This window comes from Ascaphus truei, chromosome 9 (genome assembly GCF_040206685.1).
Source record: "Ascaphus truei isolate aAscTru1 chromosome 9, aAscTru1.hap1, whole genome shotgun sequence".
Classification (NCBI taxonomy): domain Eukaryota; kingdom Metazoa; phylum Chordata; class Amphibia; order Anura; family Ascaphidae; genus Ascaphus; species Ascaphus truei.
This window is the reverse complement of record NC_134491.1, coordinates 18244518-18257683: the sequence shown is the minus strand read 5'-3', so window position 1 is coordinate 18257683 and position 13166 is coordinate 18244518. Positions and strand designations below refer to the sequence as shown.

Here is a 13166-nt window from a genome sequence, read left to right as displayed (position 1 = left end):
GCGCAAGATTTTCTGGGGGGTGGGCGGCGCTTACAGAGGCCCCACGCTCTTCCCCACAACATTTAAATTAAATGGAGTGCGCGAGGCCTCCGTAACTCTCTTACCTGCTCTGTAGCGACGCGGCGCCATGACAACGCAGTGTCAAATGACGCCACAGGGTCACATGATGCCGCCCATGCCAGACATCAGGAAAGGGAGGGCGTGCGAGCAGGGAGGGGGGGGGGGAGAGCAGACAGAGGGGCGCAAACCGAAAATGTAGCATAGTGTAGGTTGAACTTGATGGATGCAGGTCTTTTTTCCACCTAATGTACTATGTACTGTAACTATGTAACTATATGTAACCTTTATGTATGTAGTGTCTAGCAGTTTCTCTTCAACGTACAGTACTTTCTTGTACTGTTTAAGGCAAGACACTACAATGTGATAGTGATGTGCTACTTACCGTGTATAGCTTATGACAGGAGTAGCCAACTCCAGTCCCCAAGGGCCACCACCAGATCAGGGTCAGGGTCTAAGGATATCCCTGCTTCAGCACAGGTGGCTCAATCAGTGGCTCAGTCGAAGCAGGGCTATTCTCAAAACTTGACCTGTTAGTGGCCCTTGGGGACTGGAGTTGGCCATCGCTGCCTTATGACATTCTTTTAATACCCTAAAAGGTATTAAAAGTGAGTCCCCCCTTGAGGTAAACAATTACTAGAGACGCTTGAACATACACAGCATCTGAAATAGGCACTATTGAATTCCTCAGTCAAGGCAGAATACAGGTGCTTACATGCAAGTGAAAAACCTCCGATGGAAGAATTTTACCTTTTGTATTCTATTATTTCTAGGCATATAGTTATATACACACACGATAGGAGTGGTGGCAAAATCTCTTGGATAGAAACATTTTGCACATCTACTGTAGTAAGTATGTCACCATCACCACCAGCTGCCAGCTTCCCATATTAGCTGTCGGTTCAAAGCTCCGAACAATGAGTGCTGGTAATCACATAACGCAGGGGTGCGCAAACTGTGGGGCGCGAGATTTTCTGGGGGGTCACGACGCTTACAGAGGCCCTGCGCTCTAACCCAAAGAAATTCAATTAAATGCCAGTGGAGCGCGCGATGCCTCTGTAAGTTTCCTTAACTGGTCGCCAGTGGCCTGTGGCGACGTGGTGTCAAATGACGCTGCGGGTCACATGACGTTGCAACGCACATGGTGTCGTGCCGTCAGAAGACGCCGGAGAACAGGTAAGGGGGAGAGGTGGGGGTCCGAGCAGACAAGGGGGCGCAGACTTATAAGTTCCCGCACCCCTGACATAAAGGACCAGAACATAGGAGTTACTCCAGTTATCGGGGTACAGTTACTGTAGAGGGTTTGTAATTACAAATCAAGAAGAGCTGATCCATGTTTTAAAGGTGCAATACCATGTAACCAACCAAAAAATAGCCTATTGTAAACAGGTAAACGTACCTAATTGGCTTCCTTAAACTAATCTAACTGAGCTAAAAGCAAAGACTATTTCTGAGAGGCCTCTGAATGGGGGAGTGTTTTTCAAACAAGTGTTTTCTTTAACCTTAGCCCATCCTGTCCTTATCACAGAGCCAACACATAAGGGAGAGTGAGGGCCCTACCTGTGCAAACTCCTGTTGAACACAATTACATCAGACAAAAGGGAGCAGCCAGAAGAAATCAAACCTCCTTCCAAGTATCTGCTTTCCATGTTTACAGAATAACTTTAAAATAATTATTTAAAAACCTCTCACTGACAGCCCCGCACCTCTGGAATGCCCTCCCCCTCAATATCCGACTAGCACCCTCTCTATCCACCTTTAACAGCCATATTAAAATTCACCTCTTTAATTAAAGGAGCAATCCAACCAATACATGTGTGTTTTTCTTTTTAAATAAATCAGTTCTGTAGTATTACATAATACTTATTTATTTCTTTAATTCAACTCAATGCCATTTTTAATGAGTTTTAATATAGTGAGCATCTTTTGATTTCTATAGCAGACTTTAGCACACTTTCCCAGCAGTGCAGGATCTTTGCAACACTTTCCTGATTAGGATAATTTGTTGCCAATATTCCCAGCAGTGTGAGCTGCAAACTGTAACAATAGATAATGTTACCTTAGTAGTATAAGAATACATTGTAGCTGCTGAGTTATAGTGAGTGAAGGATTGATTTGAAACTGAAAGGCAGCCATTTAGTGAACCCTGGGAAACAGGATTTTGCTGACCGATCATGGGAGAAATAACCGATCGGCAGCTTACGTATGGATAGCTCCGTTGGCGGATATGATTAACTTCATATGCATTTTCCAGGACCCCTGGAGAACGCACTGGGAATGCCCCCCCCCCCCCCCACTCGTAAGTTCTCCCACTAAAATGTATTACTTCTGTAACGTGCTATATATTATATATATATATATATATATATATATATATATATACACACACATATATATACACACATATATACACACATATATATATATACACACATATACACATAGATACAAAATACTTATACAGTAGGTGTCAGAAAGACATTTGTCCCCAGATGTAACCCCTTTACCATGTCACTGCTACTAATATACTTTGATCCTAGGAAAGATTGTCCCTTTTCTTAAATTTAAGTGTTGTTTTTCAGCTCCAGGGACCCCCTAGTAGATGAGAAAACAGCCTGGCTGCCATTATTGCCCAATACAAACAATGATGTTGTGGCTTCCTATTGGCCCGCAAGATTTGGCGGCCATATTGTTTCTGTAGGAGCAACATGTAAACCGTTCTCTCGGAAACCAGGGGGGGGGGGGGGAGGAGTTCTCCGGAGGAGAAAATAACGCGGTTAAACTCTGAAGGATTTCAGTTATGTATAAACAAAAACGTTCAAGTGGGATTTCTGCTTTAGGGTCTCTAAAAAGCCAACAATTAAACAACTCGCTGCAACGCTGTTTGCAAACACTCGACTACGACAGAAAAAGAAAACAGACATCCTGATCTTTCCTTAAAAGGAGGCTTCTATTTCAGGACAACGTAATCTTGACATCGCAGTTTAAATCCGTACCCTAATAAGTGCTCATTGTGCAAGGTACAGTGCAGAGAGCCAGGCTACAAACATCATTTATCCCAGTGTATGCAGTCATTCTGCGAGCTGTTATTAACCTCTTCAGTGTCGGTGGGAGCGGTAACACATGCCATGGCAGTGAAAGGGTTAGACACACACACACACAAAGTTCTTAAGATATTAATACATTATACAAAATTGTAGGAATTGTCTTTATTGAGCACTATTCTCTCAAGATAAATGGGATTTCACTATTGCAAGCTGCCTCAATGTGCATTTGCGTAATGTTTAAGTGAGCAGCCGTCATCCGTGTCCATCGCGGCATCATGTGACGCTGCGTCGTCATGGCGTCGCGACAGCACATGGTGAGATGTGTCGCCCTGACAGTGCGCCGCCACAGGTCCCGCTGTATCACATGATGGCTTTTGAGATATATATATATCTATATATATCTATATATAGACCATACGATACCGGTTGCAACACGACATCAAGGGACAGCACGCAGGTAAGTAAATCATACATTTTCTATATTTGATAGAAGACACAAAAACCGACGTTTCGGTCCCCCAGTGGGACCTTTCTCAAGGTGGTGCACCACCACTGGGGGACCGAAACGTCGTTTTTTGTGTCTTCTATCAAATATAGAAAATGTATGATTTACTTACCTGCGTGCTGTCCCTTGATGTCGTGTTGCAACCGGTATCGTATGGTCTGTTATTGCTTTATGGGATAAGCACCAAAACTTATTTACTTGCAAATGGTGGGCCTCATAGGTGAGGATAGTGCTATATATATATATATATATATATAGTGTTCGACAAACCTATACATTTGCACGCCCCAGGCGAGTGGATTTAACATCGTGGCGAGCTCCTATTGGCCCAAGCAGCACACGTGTGGTACTAGGTGGCGAGTTTTTGGTGATTTGTCGACCACGTATATATATATATATATATATCTCTCATAGGTGAGGATAGTGCACTCCTGAGAATGAAAAAGGAGTAGCTTCGGTAAAAGATTTCTTATTCTTCCAGCACCACACACACACACATCATCATCTTCAGCCCCACGTCGACCCACTGCTGGATGAAGGCCTCCCCAATGATCTTCCAGGAACATTTTCTGATGTCATCGTCCAGCTTACTTTTGGTCCTTTAGCTTCTGTTGAAATCCAGGCGAGTTCCATCTTTGTCCAACAATGGTCATTCCTTGCGATATGTCCGGCCCGTCGCCATTTTAATTTGATCACCCTTGTGATGATGTCAGACTTTTGTTTGCTTCCCATGCATATGCTCTATACCTGTATTTATAGTACGTTCCTGGATATGTGCAGCCAGACACCTACACATAGAGGCTCTTTACAATGTATTTCCCTTTGTGTCTGGATGAACAGACTAAAGATAACACTGACCTTACAAGGAGGTTGCGATGGCAGCCCTAGAAATTTTATGTAAAAGATAGTGCATGTTTATATATATATGTATGTGCGCTGTATATATGAGAGAGAGATATGGCTGTATGTACTGTATATGCATAAATATGTATCTGTGTGTGTGTGTCTGTGTGTGTATATGTATGTATGCACACACTATATATAGATCTGCTCATGCTAATTTCAATACAGTAGGTCAGGGGGTTCCCAACGCCAGTCCTCAAGCCCCCCCAACAGGTCAGGTTTTCAGGATATCCATGCTTCAGCACAGGTTTCTAAGTTCTCGAGGCCAGGAGTTGAGCACCCTGGCAGTAGGTGATTATTATTATTTTTACACTGCAACTCACTTTTCCACGAATATGATGAAATTGTATGATGTGTCAAACATCTTTTGTAAAATGTCCATCCACAGTATTACTCTTTTAAATTGTGTTTTACACATTATATAAATATACAAAAAGTGAAGAAGTAGCAGCACTCTACTGGTCTTTAAAGATAGAACGTTTTATTAGAACAAGATTTTATAATACATTTTCCATCTTTAAAGACCAGTAGAAAGTCACTTCTTCACTTTCCATACTATTGGTGGTTCTGTCAGTGCACAGGACGACTTTTGCTGAGCACCTGTGGCATCTGCAACCTGTACCATGAGTGCACCTTCATTTGGACAATATATACACATGTACCTACGTCCCCACGTACGTATGTACATACATACGTTGCCATGACAATGGGACGACGCGGCGCTGGAAGAGGAGGGCAGCACCAGGTAAGTGCCTATGAGCTCTATTTATTAAATCCGCCAATGACTATATCCCTAAGTTTCTTCCACCAGATCCATGGTCACAGCTTAGGTGGAAACTGTCACACCAGCCAGGTTAAGGGGGCCGGGAAATGCCAAGTAGCGAGACACCAACTTATGAGGTTGAGCCCATGGTAAAGTCCCCCGGGGAGATTGGGAAGCCTGGAGGCGCCGATTTATGCGGCTGTACCACAATCTGGGCGCCAACTTACAGTAAGCGCTTAGGCCCAGGCAGCCCAAAGGGGGGGCTTAGAGTGGAGCATCCCCGAGCAGTGCGTGAGAGACCAGCCGAACGGGGCACACGGGTCTCCCACCATACTACTTGCAGGACGCACGGGGTCTCCCACCATACTACTTGCAGGACGCACGGGGTCGCCGGCATACATGGACTAGCGGGCTGGCTGATAATTGTTTTTTTTTTATGTCGTTAAAGAAATAAAGCTGCGACCTTATTTTACTTCCACAAAACTGTGTGGGCGAGAAATGATGTGGTAGCACACGAGGCCTGTAAGGAATTAGGGAATCATTTTAATTTCTTTAGCACTTTTCTACTGGTTTCTATTTTGTCAAAAAGCGCATAAAGAAACAATCAAAACTGCAACAAATAACTAAACAGTTCCCCATGTTTACACATAGGAGAAGCAGCCATTTGTATCATCCAAGATGGTTATAAAAAAATAAACCCTAATTGCAACTTTTTGTGTGACAATTGTGTTCATTGTAATAACACATTTAATACTTATTACGAGCAGCAATCTGGGTTAACGTATTTTTTTTTATATATTTAATGTATTACAGGATTGAAGAAGGGGGTCTCCAGAGCTGAACCCCATTAATTTCAGCTCCGCTGACCCCCGGCTTCTAGATAAAGACTTCCGTAGGCAGAGAAACTCTGTTCCTTAATTCAGCGGCGCACAAACTGGGGGGGCGCGCTCCCCAGGGCGGGGGTGGGAGAATTTCTAGGGGGGGCGCGGCGGTTGTAGAGGCCCGGCGCTCTTTCCCATGGCATTTAAATTAAATGCCGGGGGAGGCGTGAGGCCTCTGTAACTCCCTTACCTGGTGTCGGCCGGGTCTTCGGTGACCCGTCCCCATGGCAACGCGGCGTCATTTGACGCCGAGTCCTTGTAGAGTTGTAGAGGACGGGGGGTGTGCAAACACTACGGCTCCCCAGCAGGGGAGCGCAGTTCAAGAAGTTTGCGCATCCCTGCCTTAATCTAATGGCAGAGTACATGCCCCACGTCACACAGGCCCAATAGGAAGCCGTGATGTCATCTGATGCGACTTCCTATTGGGCCACGTGACCTGCACTTTTAAACTCTGCAGAGATACCAGAACCCCCTACAGAGCTATCTCTGGAAGCAGGGGGTCCCCGGAACAGAGTATGGGATTCAGCTCCAGAGACCCCCTGCTTCCACCCTGTTATAAAAAAATTAATATAGATATATTTTTAAAGTTAACCTGTTAATTGCTGCTTTACACATCCTTATACTAGGAAAGAGTTCAAATCTAAAGCAGCAGTTTCCCGTTGATTTTGCGCCAGGATGCGAATGGTAAACCGGACACGTTTTTACCCCCTCTGACCTGACAGGCTTTTTTTTACACTGTAACAGGCACTTATCACTGTTTGAGAGAAACTGCCTCTAAATCCAGCAGTGTGCTGGTAATTGCACACAGGCAATCAACCAGACTCCACCTGGCTGATTAGGACTTTTAGAAAAGCGTGATGTGAGACACAGGAGAGATTCCTTATCTCACATTTGGGTTGACATAATGAGAAAGAGGACTGCAGAGTTTTCCTTAGCCCACAGCTCTCCTGACCTGAGGAAAAGATGATGTCTTGATGCACACAGAAGGACTATATGCTGACAGCAAGACAAGGGGACAAGACCTCTATTCCAGGACACAGAGAGTGCCATAGCACACAAGGATGCTGACCCAGGAGAGCAGAGAGGCCTTCCCCTACAGCTACAACAACAGAAACAGATAAGAGACATATATGTATGTTTAGGGTGGTAACCCGCTTAGCTACCCACCCCGTTAGAAAGGGCTGGAGTAAAGGTTTAGTTAATCTCCAAAGTGGAGTAGGCCTTTATTTTGTTTGTTTTTGCATGTTTTGCCTTGTTAAAGGAACCGGCGCAATAAAGCCAAGATATAATTTCACCCTCATCAGTCTCCTTTAAATGTACCTCTGCACACATCTCTTACAGACGCAAATACAAAATAAAAAGTGACACAGATGTAGAATTTGATTTCATTATAAACGGTGTATCGTGTATGTCCTCCCTAACTCCTCTTATCGACCCCCGCACGCAGGTGGAGAACAACTTTGAGCAAAAGAGCTTGATACACGGACGCTGACAAAATGAAATGATAGCATTTGCGTCCAAATTGCTCCACATTTGCCTTTTATATAATCACCCTCAATGTATTTGACGGTGCCATTTTGTTCAAAATCAACATAAACACACACCCACAAAAAAAAATCATCTTAAAATGTCCAAACAAATCTCAAAACCTACTGCCATAAAAACAAGGATTACTGCTGTATCCGCAAAACTATGGTTACTATTTCCTCTCCCAGAATCCCCTGCTTGTCTCCTCCCCTTTATTGGCTCTCCTTCCCAAGTGAGGGCAGCGACATCATCAGACTGGAATTAAAGCTTCAGCTCATTCTATCTGCCATGTTGCTCTCCCAAGCCGTATGGATTTTGCCAGGGACTTTATTCCACTTAAGACAGGTCTACGGAAGTTGAGGAGGGACCTTGAGGAATGTCAAATGGTAAAAAGAAAACCAAAAAAATGACTTTTTTTTCTCAGTTTAGCGGGGAATGGAACTTTTTAACGCCTCGGCTTCCCTTTGTACACATTATTATCCCCGGACATTTTTCTTCCTTTGAGAGTCAATCACTCGTGGGATTTGGAAGAAGACCTTTTATTTGGAATGCATATGGACCACGTCTTGCGTCAACAGCTTAATTGCCTATACTTTCAATAATCGCAGTGCAATTCCTTTCACAGACTTTACCCCCGTAGCTGACATCCCTAGAGGCATGGATGTAGTACTGGAAGTGTCCACTGGGCACGCGCCGTGCGTTTAGGTGTAATGTATAATGAATCATAGAGCAAAAAATGTATTGCCAGGCCCAGTATCATAACAGTAAGTAGTGGTGCTGGGTCGTGGGAAATTCTAGCCTTGTTACACATTGGGGGCCAGGCTCTAAAGTTACTCGCCCAAGGCCACTGCGAGATCCGATACTGGGACTGAAACCAGTTCCTTGTCTCCCCTATCCCCCGCCCCCTTAGGGGACCCCCTCAAGACTCATCTTTTTAAAGTCATTTTTATTCAAAATCAGAAATAAAGAGACGGCGGGATCTGAACCGCGCTACTTTCAACTCCGTTTTGGGAAAACAAAATGTCCGCCAAGCCGGTTTCACTCAAGTAAAGAGGAACATTTCTCAGGAACTACAGTGTTCCCAGAGATGAGAAGAATGAGGTTACGCTTCGGGGCCCCCCCGGAGGTGAAAACAAATAATACATATCATACATATCAGGGACTCCATATAGCCACACACCCCCGCCCCCCGGATTCTATGTTTACACTAATGTTACATCCATTTGCATCAATGTAGCACCCGGTATTGTATCAACGTCCTGTGTGCTATCTGGGAAGGGGTGATAGGAAAGTGAGAGGAGGAATTGTACAACATGAGTGGCCAACTCCAGTCCTCAAGGGCCACCAACAGGTCAGGTTTAAAAGACATCCCTTCTTGAGCACAGTTGGCTCAATCAATGACTGAGCTACTGATTGAGCCACGTGTGCTGAAGCAGGGATAGCCTTAAAACTTGACCTGTTGGTGGCTCTTGATGACTGGAGTTGGCCAACTCGGGTCTAGAATAAATTAGATGTAGAAGTGAATATAGGAACAGTTAGGGTAGACATGGTAGTGCCGATCGGGGCACTGTAACACAGAAACTCCCACTGACTTGAATGGGAGTTATAGTGCAATAGTGGCCTGGCAATATCGCAGCTCAATGACTATACCCAACAGGAGCAGTTAGAGCAAGTGTTATAAGGAGCAGTTATGGGAGGAGTCAGAGGGATCAGTTATGGGAGGAGATATCAGAGTAATTAGGGGAGGAGTTATAAGAGCAGTAAGTAAAAGGGGTTAAATGAGCAGCTCTGTGTCATATTATACTTGGATATATCAAAGTTTCTGCAGGGTTTTTCTTTTCTGTTTGCATCAACTAAATGCCCCGGTTCTGAGGTTCGCGAACCTTTTTGCTCAGAAGATCAGCTTGTAAAAAATGCGCAGGACAATTTTCATACATTTGCTGCCGCCACCAGCTTACAGCATGCGTAAGAAAGTTTTTTCTCTAATACCACCCTGATAAATAACTCTGTTTGCATTGCAAAATGTTTGCACGTATTCCTGCAACGAGGAAAACCTTTCTTCGACCTTTTATCAGCGCAACTGCGTAAACTCTCTTGCTGCCGGAGGCGATAAAAACTGTTCATATTACCTTTACTGCAACACATTTCTCCGCAATGCGCTACAGGCCCCTCAACCATGCAAATGTGAAAATGTACACACATATGAGAAATACATTTTCACGCAATGACAAAATGCAAATGTGGCAGTTTTATTGTGTTCTTAATTCCTGTATAGGGGTACACGCTATAATGGATTTGAAGCTAAAGGTGACACTGTGTGCTCAATTAATTTGTATGTGATTTCCCAGAATCCCTGGCTGCAGTGGAAGCACTGTATGCTAGGTACAGGGGTGCGCAAACTTTCTCCCACTGCGCCCCCTGTCAGCACTCCCCCTACTCACGCCCCCCTCCTCACCATGTCTCCGGCGTCAAATGATGCCGCGGGGTCATGTGACGTCACATTGCCATGTCAACGCAACATCCCGTGACCCCGCCGCGTCATTTGACGCTGCTTTGCTGGAGACAAGGTAAGTGAGTTACAGAGGCCACACGCGATCTCCCCGGCATTTAATTTAAATGCCTTCAGGAAGAGCGTGTGCCCTCTGCAACCGTCAAGCCCCCCCCCCCCGAAAAATCTTGCGCCCCCCAGGTTGCGCACCCCCTGTGCTAGGAGATAATGGGGAAGGGCAGGGTTGCAGACCTGTCTGAGACATGTGAATGTGCTCACAAGTGATATATGTATTTGCTGTATGCTAACGGTGGAGGGTTTTTGTCACTTTGTTACCCACCAAAACTTATTTCATGTGTGGATGTAAAGCCCTCGTAACCAAGTCATTTTTTTTTCTGTTTTTCCACAAAAAAAGAATGTGTTTACAGTTTCACTGTTTCACTGCTGATCAGGCGGGTAAACTATTCATTTATAAAAGGATTAATTTATAAAAGACTGAATAGTTTGCTGAAACCACAAAACATGTAGCATTGTCATTCATTGTTCAACTCGCTTGTATATATTACAGCAATCATATTATATTATTACCGCAGGGGGAAAACACACAGCTCTTTAGTTGCAAAAAGTAAGTAACTTTTACCATGAGTTCCACAGACAGCAATGCAATCTTACAAAGTCAAAAGGGACTTACCCACGCAGGCATATAAAATACAGTAATACATTACACAATACGCATTGCAACTGGCCTTACAGTCTGATTGCCGTGTATTAAAAGGTTAAATGTCAAATGTATCCGAGCGTAAGTAAAATACCATTACACAGTTACATAATGCAGCGACACAATATTTTGTATCTATGATTTCTGCCAAATCTTTACAAAGCCGCCTACTACGTTGATAAAATAAGTCAAAAAGTTAGAATCCTCTTAATCTTTCATTGTAGATCTGACGTTTCAATCCATTGCATTATGTGCAGTTCTCCAAAACCATAAATTATCACGATAATGTCATTCATTGCCTTGATCTTCAGAATTTACATTTTAATAAGGGGTGGCCAACTCCAGTCCTCAAGACCTATCAGGTTTTCAGGATATCCCTGCTTCAGCACAGGTGCTGCAGTCCAAGACTGAGCCACTCATTGAGCCACCTGTGCTGGAGCAGGGATATCCTGAAAACCTGACCTGTTGGTGGCCCTTGAGGGCTGGAGTTAGCCTCCCCTGGCTTATATCATAACTGCATGCGGAAAAAGCTTTAAAAAAAAAAAAGATACCTGTTATTCTACCTTTTGTCGCATTAGTGAAATAACCGTTACAGCGCAAAAGTTAGCCGCAAAATCTCATTTATCCAAGTAACGCAGCAAGGCAGCAATATAGTTCCAACTAACCTTGTATTTTTATGGGATAGGGGCACAGTGTTTAAGGAATGAAAATCATGATCCAGGATAAATTTCCCGTCTGTCAATCGGCAAGGTAATCTTATATCAACGTTTTCCAGAGACAATCAAAACTACGTTTCCCCTCATTCAGAAGTTTGCTGATACATCCATCTCATCTGCCTCTCGCTTCTGTCCCAAACCCTCTCTCTCTGTGTCTGTCTCTCTGTCTCTCTCTGTCTCTCTCTGTCTCTCTCTGTCTCCCTCTCTCTCTCTGTGTTCCTTAGGGTAACAGCATGATCAAATTTCAAAGCCAGCCCTCTGGACAAGCCTAGGAAATGACATCACTACAGGCCCATTTTTAACTCTTTCCCACTACCATGGGATGCCCCTCTAGACAAGATAATGCTAAGGAGGGGGGCGGTCGTTACCTATAAGGTCGTAAGTCTCAGGTTAATGGGACAGGGTCAGCCAGTGCTGATTGTAACAGTGGGGCGAAGGATTTAAATGTTTGATCTCTATCAGTCTTACCCAATTTCTGTGATACAGCTGCCTTGTAGCAATACACAGTGTAGCAACCACAATTACAGTGAATTGAAAGTCTCCGCGATATGAAGTTTGGGGATTATGGATAAACTCTAAAAACGTTTTTTTTTTTTTTTTTAAAGGGCAATATGCAAAAAAATTGCTGGAAATTTTGTGGCCTTTTCTACCGAGTTAATTAAGGTTTTTCCCATCAGGTTTTTTTTTTATATCACATTTTTTACCTCTTTTTCAGCGTCAACTTAATTTTAAGCAAATAACAAATGCTGATTTTATATAGTACAGACTGACAGTGTGCACAGCACTTTACATAGACAATCTAATGTTCGTGCCCTGAGGCACAGGGAGATAAGGAGCTGACACTGGTATCCAAACCACATTCACCCACTTCAAAGGCAGTGTTCTTGCCACTAAGCTAAATGAGCAAAATGGGGGCAGTTTTACGCAGATCTGGAGATTTTTTCAATACAATGATGAAAATAATTTTATACAAAATATAAAATAGTGGTTTTTTTGCCACCTTGTTTCCTAATGTGATCGTTTTTCTGCTGACTGCTGTGATTCTTCCCTTTAATTTTTGTGCTGTAGAAATCCTGCTTCTCAAGTCCCTAGTTCTCTGGCCACGTTTAAAATGGTGTCTGTCTCTTCTTTCTAGAAATCATTATTGTTACATTATTCTAAGCAACAAAAAAAACCCCACCGTAATTCTGTAATATATGCTTTGATTTCCCGAGGGCTGTCCTGGGTGCATCTGTGCCCAGATGGGTCTTGTGCCATCAAGATGCCTATGTGCTTAGTGTCCCAAATGGGGTAAAATTGATGCACAGAAATTTTAAATTTTAAATTGTACTCGGTATAAACCCGAAAAAGTCTGTTAATGGCGTTAGCACAGAATTAAGGTGCAAATTATCAACCCAAAAATGTATTTGACTCTGCAGGGATGTTTCATCATATAGGTGAGTGGTGGCCAACTCCAGTCTTCAAGGGCCACCAACAGGTCAGGTTATCGGGATATCCCTGCTTCAGCACAGGTGGGTCAATCAGTGGCTCAGTCAAGACTGAGCCACTGATTGACCCACCT

At 43.7% G+C, this 13166-nt stretch overlaps 1 protein-coding gene across 5 annotated transcripts in view; it reads right to left on the bottom strand.

The window, feature by feature from the left end:
• PLEKHH1 (pleckstrin homology, MyTH4 and FERM domain containing H1) overlaps positions 1-11845 on the bottom strand; it is a 106376-nt gene extending 94531 nt beyond the window's left edge. For 4 of the 5 annotated variants that reach the window (XM_075613505.1, XM_075613507.1, XM_075613506.1 and 1 more), the window contains exon 1: positions 11555-11845. The gene's annotated coding sequence lies outside the window, so the exon portion shown is untranslated. The remainder of the gene's footprint in view (positions 1-11554) is intronic. The other variant, XM_075613512.1, reaches the window with a different exon arrangement.
• Positions 11846-13166: the final 1321 nt, after the last annotated feature.